At 33.9% G+C, this 18,698-nt stretch overlaps 2 long non-coding RNA genes across 2 annotated transcripts; both read right to left on the bottom strand.

Moving 5' to 3' along the window:
* Positions 1-14: 14 nt before the first annotated feature.
* Positions 15-3,744, bottom strand: LOC128157949 (uncharacterized). The gene is made up of 3 exons (XR_008239886.1): positions 3,607-3,744; positions 1,578-1,640; positions 15-417 (listed from the first exon to the last, which is right to left on the bottom strand). It is a non-coding gene; the product is annotated as an uncharacterized LOC128157949 (long non-coding RNA).
* Positions 3,745-9,507: 5,763 nt separating this feature from the next.
* On the bottom strand, positions 9,508-15,641 carry LOC128161306 (uncharacterized). Its single transcript, XR_008240349.1, has 3 exons — positions 14,498-15,641; positions 10,700-10,765; positions 9,508-10,094 (listed from the first exon to the last, which is right to left on the bottom strand). It is a non-coding gene; the product is annotated as an uncharacterized LOC128161306 (long non-coding RNA).
* Between the last annotated feature and the right edge of the window lie 3,057 nt (positions 15,642-18,698).

Here is an 18,698-nt window from a genome sequence, read left to right on the forward strand (position 1 = left end):
TACGCCACCAAATCTTATGGAATTCATATAACATGAAACGGAAATATTTGTTTTTATTCTTTTCAAGAGTTATTCCAATCGCTTATATACAGACACGGCTTTGAGTCATGCAATAGCTTTAATTGCTTCAAACATAATTATATACCACGCATTTTAATTAAATCCGTTTTAATGAATAAAAGAAATGTCTTGCTTAAAAAGCACACGTTTGCTTATATTATTGTACTTTATAAATAAATATCAATTTTGTTTTAAAAAGTGTTATCATTGGATACAAGATAATTAAAAGTTGAAGTTCAAAATCACATTGATTCTTGACAAAAAAAAAATAGATTCGTTGTTTGCAAACTCGTCATCAGTTGCACCGGCGTGTGATGTGGTTTTTGTTTAATATTCTTTTTCTTCTTATACCAGGAGCTACAAATAGAAATGAAATTAAAAAACCAAAATCATGTTATAATCACAAATTTCAATCTACATTTCGCCATTTCGAGTTAAGGTGGTATTGAACACTTCCATGTTTTGACGTGTTGTTTATCGAAATAAACAATAAAACCAAGCGTAAGTAGTCACTATATAAGTAGTTTCTTTCCAAAGAAAGACGGTTTACTACGAATCTGTCATGAGATCGAATCCCACTAAGGCTTTCACAGTTTTTACCTCTCCTAATATTTTCAAAAGCTCTTTTTAGTTATATATAGTAAAATTTAAAAATTCTAAACCGGTAAGAGTATGTTAATGACAATGTACTTTAATCCACATTAATATCAACAGATATCCCATACCACCTTAACGTTTAATAAAAAATAAATTCTTTAATAAATTTTGAAATTATATAGATATACTACGATTACAATGCTTTTCTAAATTGCTGGCATATTAACATTCAGTTTCTAACCTACATTTCACAGAGAGTAAAATGAAAGTTCTTAACCTTCGGGTTACCTAGATGCGTTACTTTCAACTCCAATTACGAGTGATATAATCTTTATTGCTTCTCTTTTTAAAGCATCAGACTATCAAAACTCTTGTTTTTTAGATACAATTCAAATTTTGCGACATTTTATTTTGCTTTTCTTTACCACCAGAAAACTTTACCAGGAACCAAATGAAAATAACTTCTATTTTTACTATTCTTTTGTCAGTTTTTGCAGGGTTTCAAAATTTCTTTCAGGTAACAGATGATGCCTATTATATTTTATTGACCCAGCCTGAAACGCATTAATCATACAAATTGCATGAACTGTCTGTTTGATTCTACACATATTATAACCCCTAAAGTCTCGAAACCTACATGTACATTTTGCATTGTAATACTGGGGTTTCATCGTTGAATTCCAATTTTATGGATTTCGTTGTTAAGTTTATATTTGAAATTAAATGTTCATTGCAGTGCAATTTCTTCTAACAATTTGTATTGTTAAGGTCATTGGCCACGAATTTACGTATCCTTGAAACTGTGATTTTAAATTTATCCACGAAAATTGATACCCACGAATATCAATGAAACCACATATTCACATACATTTATGTATGTACTATTGTTTGCAATATTTTACATTGAAACATCTTCTTACATGGGCGTTTTTGAATGCTGAATATCCCGTCTCTCCTCTCATACTTCCCTCCAGGAACTAAAGCTAAAATGGAAAAGCAGGGTTAACATTATGCTGGCCTTCTACAAAAAGTGAAAATGTAAATGATTTTTTCAATATTCAGTATATTTCTTATGTGTTTAGCGATATCATAGGTAAAATATACATGATTATTTTACATTTTCAAGTAACCTTAAGTTAATCCGATTTTTTTTATTAGTTTAATTTGATAAAGATTATTTTTCGTTACAATAGACAGGTCATAATTAATCAATTTTTATTTAACTATTAATTTTTATTTAAGATTATGTGAAGAAACATTCTGAGAATCATTTGGTAAATTTAAAAAAGTAGAATGTTTATCTAAGCTTGCGTTTGAATAATACACGGTGCCGGATAATTTTGCCAGCGCCAAGGTAGCATTTTTGCACCCACTTCTATATTTTATACGAGGGTCAATAAAAAAAAATACGAAGACTTTTGCCATAGCTATGTTATTTAACGTCATATTATTACTAAATTTAGTAGACATTATTTAGCTATTGTTACAAACAATTTGAAATTTAATATAGTTCATATATTCCTTTATTTCAAAGAACTATTTAGAATTTAATCCTGCAAAAATGAGTTCACGGCGCATGATCAAACTTTGTGTTCTGGCAACAATATACCATATGATGTTGCAAGAAATATCTCCATAAATTGAGCTTAAAACCAACTGATATCGAAACCTAAAAATACAAATTGTTATGATATCCTATGTACTAAATACTGACGGTATATATAGATTTGTTGAACAGATATCAGTAACGAAAGACATATAGTTCTTTTTAAAATTGACTAAAAATATTGACGTCGCCGGACGTCACGGCGCAACAAACTGTTTAAGCATTATGGATCTAACTCGGGGGAAATGCCGATAAAAACTATGAAAATGCTCAATGGTGGAAAAAATAAATCAAAACTATCTGCACCTTTGTGTTTAACTCTAACACATTTTGTGGGGGTAGTGGTAAATGTATTTTGAACATGAAACAGTAAGAAAGAATTCGAAATGAATATCTATAAATATTTGATCAAAAAATAAACAACGTCATCTGACATTTAGGTATTTTCTTACCGTAAACGAAGAGACATGCGGTAAAAAATATGAAAAGTTCGAGGAACTAACTTATGATTTTTGAACGAATGTGAACAAATTAGATTTCAAGTGATATAGTGCCGATTTAAATAGTATGGTGATAAGCACAAAATACCCAGAATGACATAAAGATTTTATATTTTTATCATCTTGGCGTTTTGATTTCAACGTTACCGTGCGCCGTGGTGACAAAGCATGTTGATTTTTGAATCGGGTAACAAAAATACATTTTCATCAAATGGAATAAAACTTCTTATTTCAACAAAATAAGTATTGTTGCATAAATTAACTTGTTAGTTATGATCTTGATGAAAAATATGAAATAGACAGCCCCATTGTCTTCGTATTTTTTGATCGACCCTCGTATTTACCTTTAACAATTTATTTCTTTTGTTACATCATGCTGGAACTAATCAGTTATTACTTTTAATATTTTATATTTTATCTTTTGCTGTAGAGAAGAATCACCGTTATTCACAGAGATGTCTTTGAAAAAAGGTGATGGATGGATAAGCACTTACAATAGAACTAACATAAATATTCATTACATAGTATAACCTTGATGCTTAATGTGAACCGATAGCAATGCAACGCATTAAATAAATCGAATTTCTCACATAATATGTTTAATATCAATATTCCAAATACTTTAGTAAACGATTTCTACAGTACTAAATTGATATTCATTCATACGCTTTATGACTATTTTCTGTATGAATTATCATATGCTTCAGACTCAACGCAATATTTATTTTCTGATCGCATAAAGTGTTCTAATCTTTTAAATATTCACATTATTAAACAAATGATATGAAAGTTCCAAACAGATGTTGCCTTTTGTATATATGATATATATAAGTGCATACTTACTTTTAAATATTGATACATGTTTCAGTTCAGAACCCCTAATTCCCTCAGAAATAATGCACATAAGCATCATACTCAAAACACATACTATGCTTAAATATTTCATGTTGCTTGTTTGAAGTGTCTATCATTAAGTAAGTGAATATCAATGTGAACGAACTATATATTCATATGCTTGGATGAACCTGTCTTGCCTTTCGTCATTGCATATTTATCTTGTTTCACGCTTCGCTTGCTTAACATAACAAAAACATTGAACTTAAAGGTTAAACAAGAGGCCTTTGGGCAACATTGCTTACCTTAGTAGCAATGCCAAAATTGTTTAACATTGACGCAAATAACTTCACAAATAAAATAATATATATAAACCCACCGGTTTCAACTAAGAAACACTATTTACCCTTCTTTACATTGATTAAATGACTTAGCAGTACTCATATTATACAGAGAAATTGATTGGTTTTAAGAGTCTCATGTTTAGACTAAATATGTCCCCATTCTCGAATACGTCCTTGTTTGAAAAGAAACCGTTTATTATTTTTTTAAAAACCCTGCCAAGTAGTAATTTAATTGTTTTAAATTGAAGTTCTTTACAACTTATGTACTTAAAATATGTTTAAAATTGAAAAAAGTGGAGAGAGAAATAGTTTCCTGGTAACCAAGAATTAATGTATCCTCGGATCTTGTAAGTAACGTCTCTTGCAACAGATAGTTTGTACTGTACTGGTCCCTGCTAATAAGGCAGGCAACAACATTGTCTTTGTTTGTAAGGCACATTATATTAATTGCGATTTCAAAGTACTAGGTTTCAATTCTACAAATGGTAATCCTACTTACACCCATAGCATGGTTTTCAAGCAGGAAATACTTCAAAATCATAAATCGGTTATGGATATATATCTTTAATATCCTCCAAAAGCAAAATGAATTTGATTTACCTTATTTGTACTGGATTCCAAAGCTTAACAAACGTCCTTACAAACAGAGAAATGATGAGATATAGCACGTTCCAGTAAATGTTCCACCAAACTACTAAAATTCTTACAGTAGGGAAGGAGACACTTCAAGTACTCAAGTACCGTACTCTTCAGAAGTGGTGTGAATCAGATGTGGATACTTAAAAACCCTAAAGAATTATAAGATACTTTAAGGAAAGAAAATCTTACCAAAATCAAAAGCGTCAAACCATACGATTGTTTAATGCTTTATACAACTATTCCCCATGGCAATTTAAAATCTAGGCTTTTTTAAATCATCGACAGTTGTTTCTTCAATAAAAATGAAAGTCGTAATAATGCTAACCTAGTCATTGGAAATCTAAAAAAAAATATTTTGCACACACTCTGAAGTTGACATTGAAACGATACTTGAGTTTCTGATAGACAACATCTATGTAGTTTTTGGAAATCAAGTCTTCCAACAATTTGGTGGAATTCCCACAGGTACCATGGGTACCAATTGTGCCCATATGTAAGCAATAAATATTCTATTTTTGTATACTTATGAAGCAGAATTTATTCAAAAACTTGTACGTGAAAATCAATTACTCACTGTGGGCTTAAACGGTATATCGACGACGTATCATCAATTAACAATTGTTATTTCCATACTTAAGTCGACTTGATATATCCCAGTGCACTTGAAATAAATGATACCACAGAGTCTGCGTCACTTGTTTCATATTTGAATATTTTACTGGAAATGGACATTGATGGTAACGTAACAACAAATCTTTATGATAAACGCGGTGACTTCAATTTTTCTATAGTCAACTTGCCTTATTAATGTAGCAATATGCCTTCATCACCTGCATGTTGTTGTTTTTTTTGTTTATTAGGTAAATCGAAACACAATGGCATGCGCTTTGGATAAACAGTTTCTAAGGCGAGACAAGCTACTGACAAACAAGTTGATAAACAAGACTATCAACAGTCTCGTTTGAAGTTATTTTTTCGTAGGTTCTATGGTCGATACAACGACCTCGTCAGCAAATACAATCTTCCACTGGGTCGCATGCTGACTGACGTTTTTCATACTAATTGTTAGACCATAATTAATCACCAAATTGTCTACGGACTTTCCTGTTTATTTTTTTCTGATTACGACAAGATCACACGGCGGGTGTGACCGCTCAGCAGAGGATGCTCACTCCTCCTAGGCACCTGATCCTACCTCTATCCTTTTAGAGGACCGTGTTGCTCTGCTTTGAATTTATATATCGTTTTATGGATTTTTGAGATGGCTGGCAGTTTGTTATTGTCATCTTTTTTTTTTTTTACTAAATTTTAATTTGTACTATTTATTGCTTCTAAATGGTAAACAATGGCTTCGCTTTGCGGAACCTACCTTTCGTGCTATGAAATTTTGTAAAGGATGCATCATTTATGAATATAAATTTATTAGAGTTGAACCAATTGTTTTATGGAAAATCAAAGTTAAATTATACATACAATTACGCATATAACAGAATTCATAATATCTCCTGTATCTCTATTCTCTATTTCTTTGGTGTATACAAGGGGAAGGGGATACTTTTGCTTGGTTGTATAGCCTTCTATTCCTAGCAAAAACGCAACACATAATTATCTTTAAAGACTTGATATTTAGCTTCTTTTAGAGACATACATTTAGTATAAACGATTCATGTAAGCAAATATATCCATCTATTTCAAACGAAAAAGGTAGCTGTCGGCAATACATCTTATTCCTTTTTTAAGGAAATAAAATTAACGCAAAATAGGGCGATTTAACGCCTATCTAAAAGGCTTTGTATATCAGTAAAGAAAAATAAATGATAACTTTTATTTAAGGGCGTTATTTATCAATAATAAAAGCAATCTCAAAAGGTGTTATAACGCAAAAAGACATTCAAACGTCCGCTCAAAATGCGAGAACAGATACACGTTAAACTTTAAATAAGTGTATATATTTGTCTAAAATATAGAAATTCACATAAAATGTAAATTTAATGTTATATACGGTTTTGTAGTATAATATTACATGTTGTGTTATTTTTTGTTCTTTTTGACGTAGTTGAAGATACAGGATGTTGTTAACAAAAATATCATCAATTGATAGCATTTGTTTATCATTGATAATCATCAATTTAATTTATCCGAATTTAAGTCGTAAAATAAATCCACTTAATTTAAAAATAAAGTTAACACTTTTTTAATTGTTAGACAGCTATTGCACCACGCCATGAACTCTATTTCCTCCAGCGTTTCTTCTTTACACCGTAAATACCATCTCTTCTTACAACCATCCTACGACGACCTGCAGATAGGAGTAATAAATCTGAATTTATTCAAACAGATGATAAACAACATTGTTATATTCAGTAGTATATTCTCACTATATAACTCTATTTAGACGAATAGTCAAGAACTGTAATATCAGCTCGTCCGAAAAATATAGACCGGTCAATATTTTTTTGATATTGACCGGCTAGGAATTATATCTAGAGAACATTCCCTCTATATCAAATAATCGCCTCTGATTAGTTGATTCGTAAACGATGACGTAAATAACTCTTCGCGACTCCAAAACAAGGTGACGTCATAATAGACAGTCAGTCAAAGCATGTAAACAACGGACGCGCAATGCGACGGTTTGCTATCATAACGGATATAAGGATTTGCGAATTACTGTGAAGTAAAATCAGGTAGAACATCTGTATATTAATTCTTTCGGTCGGCGGAATATCACCAGTGACCGTTTGATGCTGAGGATATTTTGGAAATGAGCTTTGCACAAAATTGAATTCGTGAATTTTTTGTTGAGCTGAGAAAATTACGGCGATCTGTTTTCAATTACTTTCTTAAATTTTGGTTTGTTTCTTCATATAACAAAACAAATGTTGACTGTGTTTTCGGGCAACATTGATTATATTAGCCCCCTTGGGACGAAAATATTGCCCTCCGCTTCGCGTCGGGCAATATTCCGTCCCTCGGGGGCCAATATAATCAATGTTGCCCTCAACCCCAGTCAATATTTGTATAATATATCTGTACATCCACACATTATTTGTAGGTTATTTGCACCTCTCATCAGTTTCATATCAATTTTTGTATCATAACGTGTTCAAAATTACATGACCAGATGAAAATTCAAAACAATTATATATTAAGGATTCTTTACATAAATCTACGTTAAATATAATGATCCGTGAAAAAGAAAAGTAACCTATAACAATTACATCATATTTATATTTAAAAGCATTTCTTACAATGCTTCATATTTGATATAACATATAAATGTAAGGGACTTACTTTTCAATTTTGTTGAGAGTCCATTACTTACTTGTACATCACAAACGATAAACATAAGCATCAAAATCAAAACACACAAGCTGACATATTTCATGCTCGTTTCCTAATATGGCAAAGAGAAGTGTCTGTGTTATAGAACAATTGCTTGCACCACTATATACCTGTGTATGAAAGCCAGCTGTTGAACACAACAAATATGTGCAATTTTTGGGCACGACAGCATATTTATCATCATTTGAAATGTGTCAGATACGCGTAGTAAAAAACAGCACTGGGCGTAAAATAATAAATGTGTTGTCACAATAAATAAGACACAATGTCCATTTGCTGCATGTGTCTATAATAATGAAATAAAAGAATGTACTCTCATGAAAGTGTAATTTGACCGTGAAATGAATTGAACAGAATTTAGTCTGATTATTTACCCTTGGTTATTTAGTATTACGATGGTATTCCATGACAAGGTATCAAGTCTGTTTAAATCAGCGTGAGGCATGTTCCTTGAAAGTGTAAATTGCACAGACTGTTTACATTTGGAAAACATTTTCTAAGTATGTTTATTGTGTTTGTTTATTTCATAACTCCACATGGGGTTCATAATTTGATTCTAAATATAGAGAGTGAGGACAAGCGAATCTCAGCTACAGACATACAGTGTTCATCAATTCATTTTTAATAAAAAATTGACAATGTTGCGAAACACACTTGCTGCAGTGGTGTTTATGTTTCCTAAAAAAAAATTGCTGTAATGATTGATTTGGGATTTAATACAATCGATGTTTCACTACCTTTTATCACTGACATGAATTTATAGATATGAATTTTTATGGTTCTAAAACTCATGTTATTTATTTTGAATAGGAAATTAAGAAATAAGCATTTCACATATTTTTTCAACAGCAATTTTTGGGAAATCGTGAAAATCAACTGGATACCATTTTAAAATGTGTAAGATGATTTTAGATGTTTTTTCAAGGTACATTAAGTAAAACTAAGTACAAATACTGATATATCTAGATATATATTGAAGTGATATATATAGTGAAGTTTTGCGGACTCTCCGGCAAAATGCTTAATAAATCTTTTGAAAACTTAACATTTTTACACTTAAAATGGTTATAACGTTTACAAACTCGGTTTTAATGAATTTATGGATAAAATTTTGCGATAACGAACAATTTTTTAAATTAAGTCCAAAGGTAAAGAAAAAAGGGGCAGAGCAAGCAAGGACCTTCGCAAAAAAAAAGAGGTAGGACGGGTGCCATGGAGCAGTAAGCATCTTTTACTGACCGGTCCATCCGCCGTGTGCTCTTTGCATGAAAATAGCTTGACATATGGTCGGAAAAAAGTCAGTCAGCATGCACGAAATTTTCCTCTTTCTTTTTAATAATGTATAATAGTGGATCATGACTGCATTCAGCACCACACGCAATTCCTCTGTTGTATTGTAAATGAAGAACTGTTTTGTATAATTATATCGTTTGGCGTTTACGTAACAAAAGACATTATTTTTTCTTATACACAATTATATGTTCTGTTTTCGCCAGCTTGAGCAAAAAGTAAGCTCAGTCTCGTTGGCAAGGTTATACAAGTAAAGGGGCATCAATTAAGTTACCATTTTATTTGTTTTAAAATTTACATTCAGATACAGATTCCTGTAGATTCTACATTATAAATGACGAAAGCCAATTTTCCAAGGTTGACATGGGCTCATGATAGTTTTTCTAAAACATCAACAACAGTGATGAAAATGAAAATGTTATTGTAACCAGAAGTATACAAATTCATTCAACAAAGTATAAAGTGAGATCTTATCCAATTGTACAGAAAATCTCATATGTTAAAATTGATATTATATGTAACACATTTTCAAATTTGGAGTTATTAGCGGAAGTGCTTGTAGAACTAAAGTGTAAGTGCGTACAAGGCTTTGAATTAACCGCCAATTACTTTAATTTCAATCGATTTCCTCCTTTTAATATGACTCACTTTTAGGTAGTAACACAAAGCATTCAGTATACACCCGTTTCAATGATATAAAAAGTGTTATCATTCCACGCAGACTTTATTTTTCAGGCATTGAGTTATAGTTATAAGTTACAGTGATCTTTACAGGGCACGTGAACGGATTTTATTGCTTGCAAACTCGTCGTCTATTGCACCGGCGTTTGATAAGAGCGTCATATGCGCTGTCTCTTCTCTCGGACCTTATTCTAGGAGCTACAAAGAGAAAAAAGATATTTAAATAAAAGCACGTAATGACTACAAACTGTGAATTGAAATTTAGGGTCAAGTTCAGAATGTGCAAAATTCATCCCCCTGAAACTATAATGAGTAAAACGGTTGTTCCATACATTATTTACTTTTTAAACGAAATATCATCCCCGAAATATGACATTGATAAGGATTTTGTATTTCTACGCAAGACATTTTTGACATAATAACTACTTATGTCTTATTTTCTCAAAGAACCGTGTTTTTGGCTGGTATCCCTTTATCATAAATTATATAGGAAACAATTACTTTAGTTAAACAATAAAATGCTTTCTTTTGTGATTTATGCGGGGTTTAAAGGTGGCGACATTAGAGAAAAAAAATAACGCAGTTTATGTATTTTTGTCTGCAGTAACTACAATTGCTATCTTCATATCTCGCATGCATCATCAAAGAAAGCTATTTTGTTGTTTATTATTAAAAAGTCAAAGAATTAAAAGTGTAACCCTTGCAATAAGTTTTGACAGATATCTAATTTTAGTACTACAGTACTAACTCCAAGTACTATACTGTATCGTTTACAAAAAATGAACACTAAATCATCCACTTACGTGTGCGTTTCTTTGGAAGATTGTATATATTGTGTATTCTCCCTTTCCGTATTGTAGGAGCTTTAACTGAACAAAACAGTATAGAATAAACATCGTGCTGGCCCTTCTAGATATGACTAACGAAATTGTGAAATGATTTAGCTTGCATTGTGCAATATTCCATTACACAAATTAATGATTTGATAATGCATAAAAACAGATAAAAATTAGATACACCATAACTCAAAATACTATTTTTCTCTGAAACAATAATTTACGACTACAGCTACATATAATGAACTCTCATATATATATATTACCCCCCCCCCCCCCCCCCCAAACCAGCAAGGTTACAAATTAATCATTTCTTATTGATGATACATGACAAATGATCGGATTGTTAATTCTCTGTGTCTTACGAGCTGTGTTTCAGCCACTAAACACAGTCAATTAAACACATGAACAGAATCCACAAAATATTTTTATGCTTGTTTTTTGTGTACACATGTCCATTTATCATGACTGCCCGCTTGACTACACAGGTACATTTTGAAGATAGCGTGCGAGTTTCTAGCTCATTTGTTAATTGATTTCTTTTGATTAAAACATTTAAAAATACATTGCAAATGTCGGGTTTTAATTTTACAAATTACCACCAACGGCAAAATACATTATAAATTTTAAACATAATCAGTGACATATTAAGCAGTAATTAACAGTATCATTAATTTCTGCAAGAAATAAAAATAAGGATTGAAATCAAGGAAGGTTGTAACATTTTGTAATATGCGTAGCTGTACAGTTTTCTTAAAATAGGATTTACTTTTTATGTTTTAGAAATAAGATATAAAATGCCCTACTCTACACACTATTTTTCTATACTGTGAGAGAGAAAGAGAGAGAGAGAGAGAGAGAGAGAGAGAGAGATTACAGGTATATCACTTCCTGACTATATTGTACTGGTGTCATTTGAAGTTGTAGAAAAGTTTACAATAAAATCTATGTTGAAACTGGCGGTTATGATGCCGTAAGGGGATTTTATCGTGCTTATACCATTCTGACTCGGGGCCCCAAGTTTTAGCACTAGAAAATTCATGAGAGAGAGAGAGAGAGAGAGAGAGAGAGAGAGAGAGAGAGAGAAAGAGAGAGATCGAGAGAGATCCAATCAATTGGGTTAAGAATTTGTTTGTCTATTAATCTGCTTCTTTTTACAAATCGATTATTTTTCTTTATGTCTCAAGTTTATCTTTGCCAACTAACTCCCAGGTTTTAGAAATATATTTGCAAACTTTAAGTCAAAAAATAAAATGTAACATGGATAATAACCCCATAACCCCCCCCCCCTTTTCCCCCCAAATCCTTTGATACTCCTTGCAGTACTGTGCTATGTCGAAACGATTCATGTTAAGCAATCGGTTAATGAAATTAATGCGCCTTTTTAATTTTGACCTCGATGTGTAATCACTATTAAATAGATATAATAAATCCCACTTTTGTGCAAACATTACATGCAAGTAGTCCTACATGTAAGTAAAAAGTAAATAATAATAATCTTTTCAGACAGATTTTAAATTATTATGATCCCAATGCACTCGGCAACCGTAATGATTTTTTTAATCAAAAGTGAAAATACAGACTTTTTGTTTTAACAGTGTATTTCCCCGACGTTTACATCTGTTAATTTTATTCCTATGCCCCACCACATATACACAGGTGGTCAGTTTTCACACCTTGTCGCAGTCAACCGGGCATGTGTATAGTCTGGGCCTTTCTGTTAGTTTCGGGTTTTTCGTTGTTCCCAGACAGACAGAAGATTTTGTAGATTATGTAGACATACACAAAGAAGGAGACAGTACACCGTCGATATAAAAAAAACTCTGTTAGCGTTGACTTTCATGCATTAAGAATTTTTAAGACAATCATTAAATAACGAACTTTAAATCATTTGAAACCATGGACATTATTCCGTAACAAAAAAAAAAATACATAATTTAACTTGTTTAATGCCAAGATGAAGATTTAGAACCTGTCAGCATTACTACATGTTACCGGTAGCACTTGTAAACAGATAGCCATGCTATGACCTTGAATTTCTAGTATTACATAATGGTCACTATGATATTTATGTGTACCTAGATGCTGCGCACTGAATGGTGTTAATGATAATTGACAGAATGAACTCTGTGACTCTTGTAGCAATGCGTAGTATTCCTAAATGATGTTATGAAACCAGGTCATAATACGGGCAGAATAATATCCAAATTGAGAGTTTAACAACATGTGACCTATTTGGCGATTCTGTGTCTGCAACGAATGCTCTAGTATTCTATATTGAGTCATGTATTGTGTATTCTATATATTAACCTTTGTAACCTTTTATGCCGTGTATGAATGAACGTATTGTGAGTAAGTGATGCCTCATACTAGGTGGGGGGGCTCCGAGACCCAGGACTCGGAGACCCACATCCTGCATCCAGACTCTTTGATTGGCAGTTTTGACGGTTTTGTTACTTTATTTAGGAATAAAATATTAATCTTAATTTTGAACACTAAATGTTCACTCATGAGCGTCGTATATGGGCCGAACTAGTCAAAACTGTCCATCATAAGTAAAACCTTATATATACCCATATGAAATGAGATTGTGCAGACTCCTGATTTGGGCTGCTTTAGATTGTTGTAATCTTAACTATACGATCACGCTTAATAAAACCGCTTGAGAAAGAAATACTGGACTTGTCATCAATAAGCTTGAGCTGACCCTCAATAGGATCCTGTAAGACAGAAGGCTTACATGAACTTTCTTGGTGCCAGTGACCAGGACTGAGCGAAGTTCAATACAGAGTAAGGTAAGAACCATTTCTATATGTCTCTTATAGCTATCTCGAAGTAAACAACTTTGTCTAAGCAACCAATATGGCGACAGGTGATGGGTTTGATAAAAAAGAATTTAAAAATCAAATGGAGCAATTAGAAAAACAATTTGCGGGGTTTGGTCAGAACAAAGAAAATAAAGGGCAAGAAACAGGTGAAAAATCCCCAGAAAAAGAGCACTTTTGAAACATATCATGATGCTAGGCCGTATGAAACTCGTGAAACTCGACACCGAGTCTCAGATCAGGATGATGAAAAAGATTTTTTTATTGGGCAAGTTAAAGCTATAACAGCCGCACTCTCAGTGCCCCTATCTTCTGTGATAACTCCTTTTGAGGGAGATGCTCAAAAATTTAAACAGTGGATAAAGGAAGTTGAAAAGTACAGTGTTATGTCTGGGAAGCAAGGTCATGAGATCCCCATGCTTGCATACATAACGAGTAAGGGTTCAGTTGGGGATTATATTAAAAGGTATTTAGATGAAACAGATGCGTCTGAAGAAATCCCATCTTGGAACGATCTTAAGGAATCCCTTAAAAATAGATTTGCAGAAATAACAGACCCCCAACACGCGTTAGCAGTAATGCGTAAGACTCGACAACATTCAAATGAAAGTGTTCAGTTGTTCGCCGAGAGACTATTGCAAATCGCGGAAGACGCCTACAGTAATGACAGACTAAAAGACCCTTTGATACAACAACAGTTAGTAGATATCTTTTGTGACGGGTTGACATTCGACTACCTCTGAATGAAAATTTTGCGAGAAAACCCTAAAGATTTAGAATCCGCAATTCAAATAGCAATGCGAGAACAAAATCTGAGACAGAGGCTAGCGATAAGAGGGTCAAATATGACAGAAATTGTACAAAGTAATGACAACAGACGAACTCTTTCAAATCTTGATACTACTCTTCCCTTATTAAAGGATAGAGCAGATAATCTTACCTCAGTAGAGACAAGGCATGTAGAACCAATGGAAATTGACCATGCGCGTAATAGTAGGTGTTTTAAATGTAAACAGACGGGTCATAGGGCTCGATTTTGTACTCAAAATAAATCCCAAGTCAGGTCCCGTCCTCAAATAGATAAACGACCCAGTCAAAACAAACCCGTCCATAATATAGAACAGAGACCCCGTTCGCCTGTGGAATGTTGGAATTGTGGTAAAGTAGGTCATGTGCGTGCAGATTGTTGGGGCTCGCATATGTATCAAAGAACGCAGCAAAATCGGGGCAGACCATCAAATCGTCAAGGCCGAACATATAAATCTAGCGACCAAGTAAATAGGGGATCGTCTCAAAATTTCAAATCGCGCTCTTATTTTGACAAACAAAAACAGGAAAACTAAGACGTTCTTCCTTCGTTGAAGCCCGAAGAAAGAACTTTAAACAAAGACCTACATATGAAATTAATTTTACTAACAACCCCAGTAGCTGTTTATTAAAAGTAGGTAAAAATAAATTTAGAGCTTTGGTAGATACAGGGGCAGCCGTATCTCTAATTAGTAAGAAAATGTATGATAATCTATTTCCCCGCCCCAAGTTGTTTAATAATGACATCCCCTCTTTACAAGCAGCAAATGGCAATTCTTTAATTGCGATAGGGTATGTAAATATTTCCTTTAAGATTTCAGGGTTAACTTTAGACCACAAACTTTATGTGACAAAGGGACTCAACCGAAACATGATTCTCGGTCGTGATTGGCTCAAGAAAAACAATGTTCGTTTATACTTTGATCTTGGACTCATGCGTATTGATGGCAAAGTATACGCGGAACTTAAAGAAGATTTACATATCTCAACTATTGTAAGAACTCCTAAGAAACTTATTATGAGACCAAACACGGTGACTGTATTCTATGGAAAAATAAACAACAATTTTCCTCTGGAAAAAAATGACTTGGTTGAAGTGAACAGCATAGACAATAACTGCATTATGGAAGACCCAGGACTATATTTAAAAGACGCCGTTTGTATAGTTCGGAAGGATAAGAAAGTTCCAATGATCTTCGTTAACCAAACTAACAAAAATTATAAAATTCCAAGAGGCTACATAGTAGGACGAATTACCGCATTAAAACAGAAGGAAATCTCAGATATACAGACTACTCAAGACACAAAAGAAGAAATTGATGTACCTAGAAGATTTGAACACTCAATCAAAAGACTTGTGAGCAAAAACAATGATTTATTTGCAAAGAAAGACAGTGACCTTGGAGTGACTGATACTGTTAAAATGAAGGTAGAAACTGGAGATCACCACCCAATAAAGAACAGACCCTACCGTGTACCCTTAAATAAAAGACAGATAATTGACAAGGCCATACTGGAAATGATGGACGCAAAGATAATCGAGAGATCACAATCGCCTTGGTCATTTCCCTTAGTAGTGGTGAAGAAAAAGGACGGATCAGACCGAATGTGCGTTGACTTTAGAAGCTTGAATAAGATAGCGAAACCCGTATCATTCCCGCTACCGTTGATTGATGACATCCTATGTTTACTAGGTAAGGCAAAATATTTCACTGCACTAGACTTAAAGAGTGGATATTGGCAAGTGAAATTAGAAGATTCAAGTAAAGAAAAAACGGCCTTTGCATGTCACAAAGGACTATTCCAATTCAACCGGATGCTATTTGGGTTGAGTAATGCACCAGCAGTCTTTCAAGAGCTGATGAACATAGTTCTTCAAGGACAAGAGGAGTTTGCCATCGCATACCTGGATGACATTCTTATATTCTCAGAGACACCGGAAGATCATCTTCGGCATATTCAAGACGTTTTCAACCGCCTAAGGAAGCATGGACTTAAAATGAAGCTAAAGAAATGTAGTTTCTTCAAGGAACAGACAGAATATCTTGGTTTCATCATTGATGAACATGGCGTTACACCTGATCCAAAGAAAGTCGAAGCTATAAGAAAGTTACCAGCGCCCACTACAGTCCGAGAAGTTCGTGGCTTTATAGGTATGTGTAGTTATTACAGGAGATTTATACCGAACTTCTCTAAGATTGCGGAACCATTGATTGACTTAACCAGAAAATATGCAAGGTTCAAATGGACGCCATGTTGCCAAAAAGCGTTTGACTTTATTAAAGAAAGTTTAACGGTAGTGCCTTTACTAGCATATCCAGATACTAATAAGCCTTACATCCTGTACACCGATGCCAGCGACAATTGTATTGGAGCGTGCCTTACTCAAAAGACAGATGAGGGAGAAGATAAGCCAATATATTACTTATCCCACAAGCTGAGTAAAACTCAAGAAAAGTGGTCAACCATAGAAAAGGAGGCATTTGCAATCCATTACGCCCTTCAGAAGTTAGACCATTATTTACACGGTGCTCAGTTTACTATAAGAACAGACCATAAGCCGCTCAAGTATATCTTAGAATCTCCAATGCAAAATAAGAAAATTCAACTATGGGCATTAAGTATTACAGGATATAACTGTAAGGTAGAGTACATAGAAGGAAGATTTAACTGCTGTGCAGATCTCTTATCCCGATTACCGACAGTCAACCTCGAGTGTGAAGAGGAAGAACAATCAGAGCATGATGAACCAGATGTTAAGGACAATTTCTTTGAAGTAAACGTACTTAACTCAAATGCCTTTTCGCCTAAGCGATTAGCCAGATGTGAAGTTAAACAACACGACGAATTGGTCAAACCCTTTATTGATCTACCAGAAGAAATCAACATCAAAGAAAGTCAACAACACGATGAGCAGATTAAGAAACTGAAGAATCGGTTAAATAAAGGAACAGCAACGGCAACCGAAGAAAAGAAGTTTTTGGAAATTGATGGTTTAATGTACTATCTTTCAGATGGAGACTCAGAAGGCCCAAAACTTCGCCTGTATGTACCACGTGAGTTAGAACTTTTAGTAGTGCAGCAGTATCATGACGGACTTGGACATATGGGAGTGGACAAAACATATGACGTAATCAGACAAAAGTACTACATACCAAATTTGTACAAAAGGTTATACTCTTATATAGAAGGATGTGTAGTATGCCAAACGAGGAGCAATAAGAAAAATCAACCTCCACTTCAAGAGACAGATATACCACCTTTTCCAATGGCTAAAGTAGGACTTGATCTATCTGGACCATATCCAACATCCTTGTCGGGAAACAAGTACATAGTTTCTTTTATTGACATTTACTCTGGTTGGCCAGAAGCTTTTCCCGTTCCTGATAAGTCAGCTGACAACATAGTACATCTTATCTTAGAAGAAATATATCCAAGATATGGCTGTCCTCTTCAAATCCTCACAGACAACGGAACAGAAAATGTGAATAAGAAAGTGGAAGAAACTTTAAAAGAATTGAATATCAACCATATCAAAACATCTTATTACAGCCCTCAAGGTAATGGTAAAGTAGAACGATTTCATAGAACTCTACATGACGTGATGGCTAAGAAAACAACAGACAACGCTCAAACATGGGATATTCATCTTAATCAGACGTTGGCAGCCATTCGTTTCCATCCTAACGATTCGTCAAAGTTTTCTCCATATTACCTTATGTACAACAGAGATGTCGTATTACCTCTTGATACGTTGATGAAACCTCGAAGGAGATATGCGGGGGAAGATCAACACAAGATCGCCCTTCAAGAACAGCATAAAGCTTTCCTGCTAGTACATCGTAATATGAAGGAAGCCAAGAAGAAACAGAAAGCTCAGGCCGATAAGAAAAGCAAAGACGAAAATTTTCAGGTAGGTGACCCTGTCTACCTTAAGAACAACAGAAGACAAAATAAGTTAGATAAAAAGTGGCTACCATATTATCGAATCATAGAGCAGAAAGGACCAGTTAGTTTCGTGGTGAGAGATCAATTGACTGGATTAACCACCAAATGCCATGCGCGACAATTAAGACGGGCAGATATTTCGCACTGGCCCCTTTCACAAACTACTGAAGATGGTGGAAGAACTCTAAGAAAAACTAACTATGTGGTGCCACCGGAAGATGAATCGTCGTCAGAAAATGAAGACATGCAACCAGAACCATTGGAAAGAGCTATACAGTCCAAACAATGGGAAAGAGAAGGATCTTCAGACGAAGAGGATATTCCCCTAGCAGAACTTCAAAGACGTATAAGAGCTAAGAAAATCATGGATGATCAGCAGTATAAAC

Source organism: Crassostrea angulata, chromosome 8, assembly GCF_025612915.1.
Source record: "Crassostrea angulata isolate pt1a10 chromosome 8, ASM2561291v2, whole genome shotgun sequence".
Lineage (NCBI taxonomy): Eukaryota > Metazoa > Mollusca > Bivalvia > Ostreida > Ostreidae > Magallana > Magallana angulata.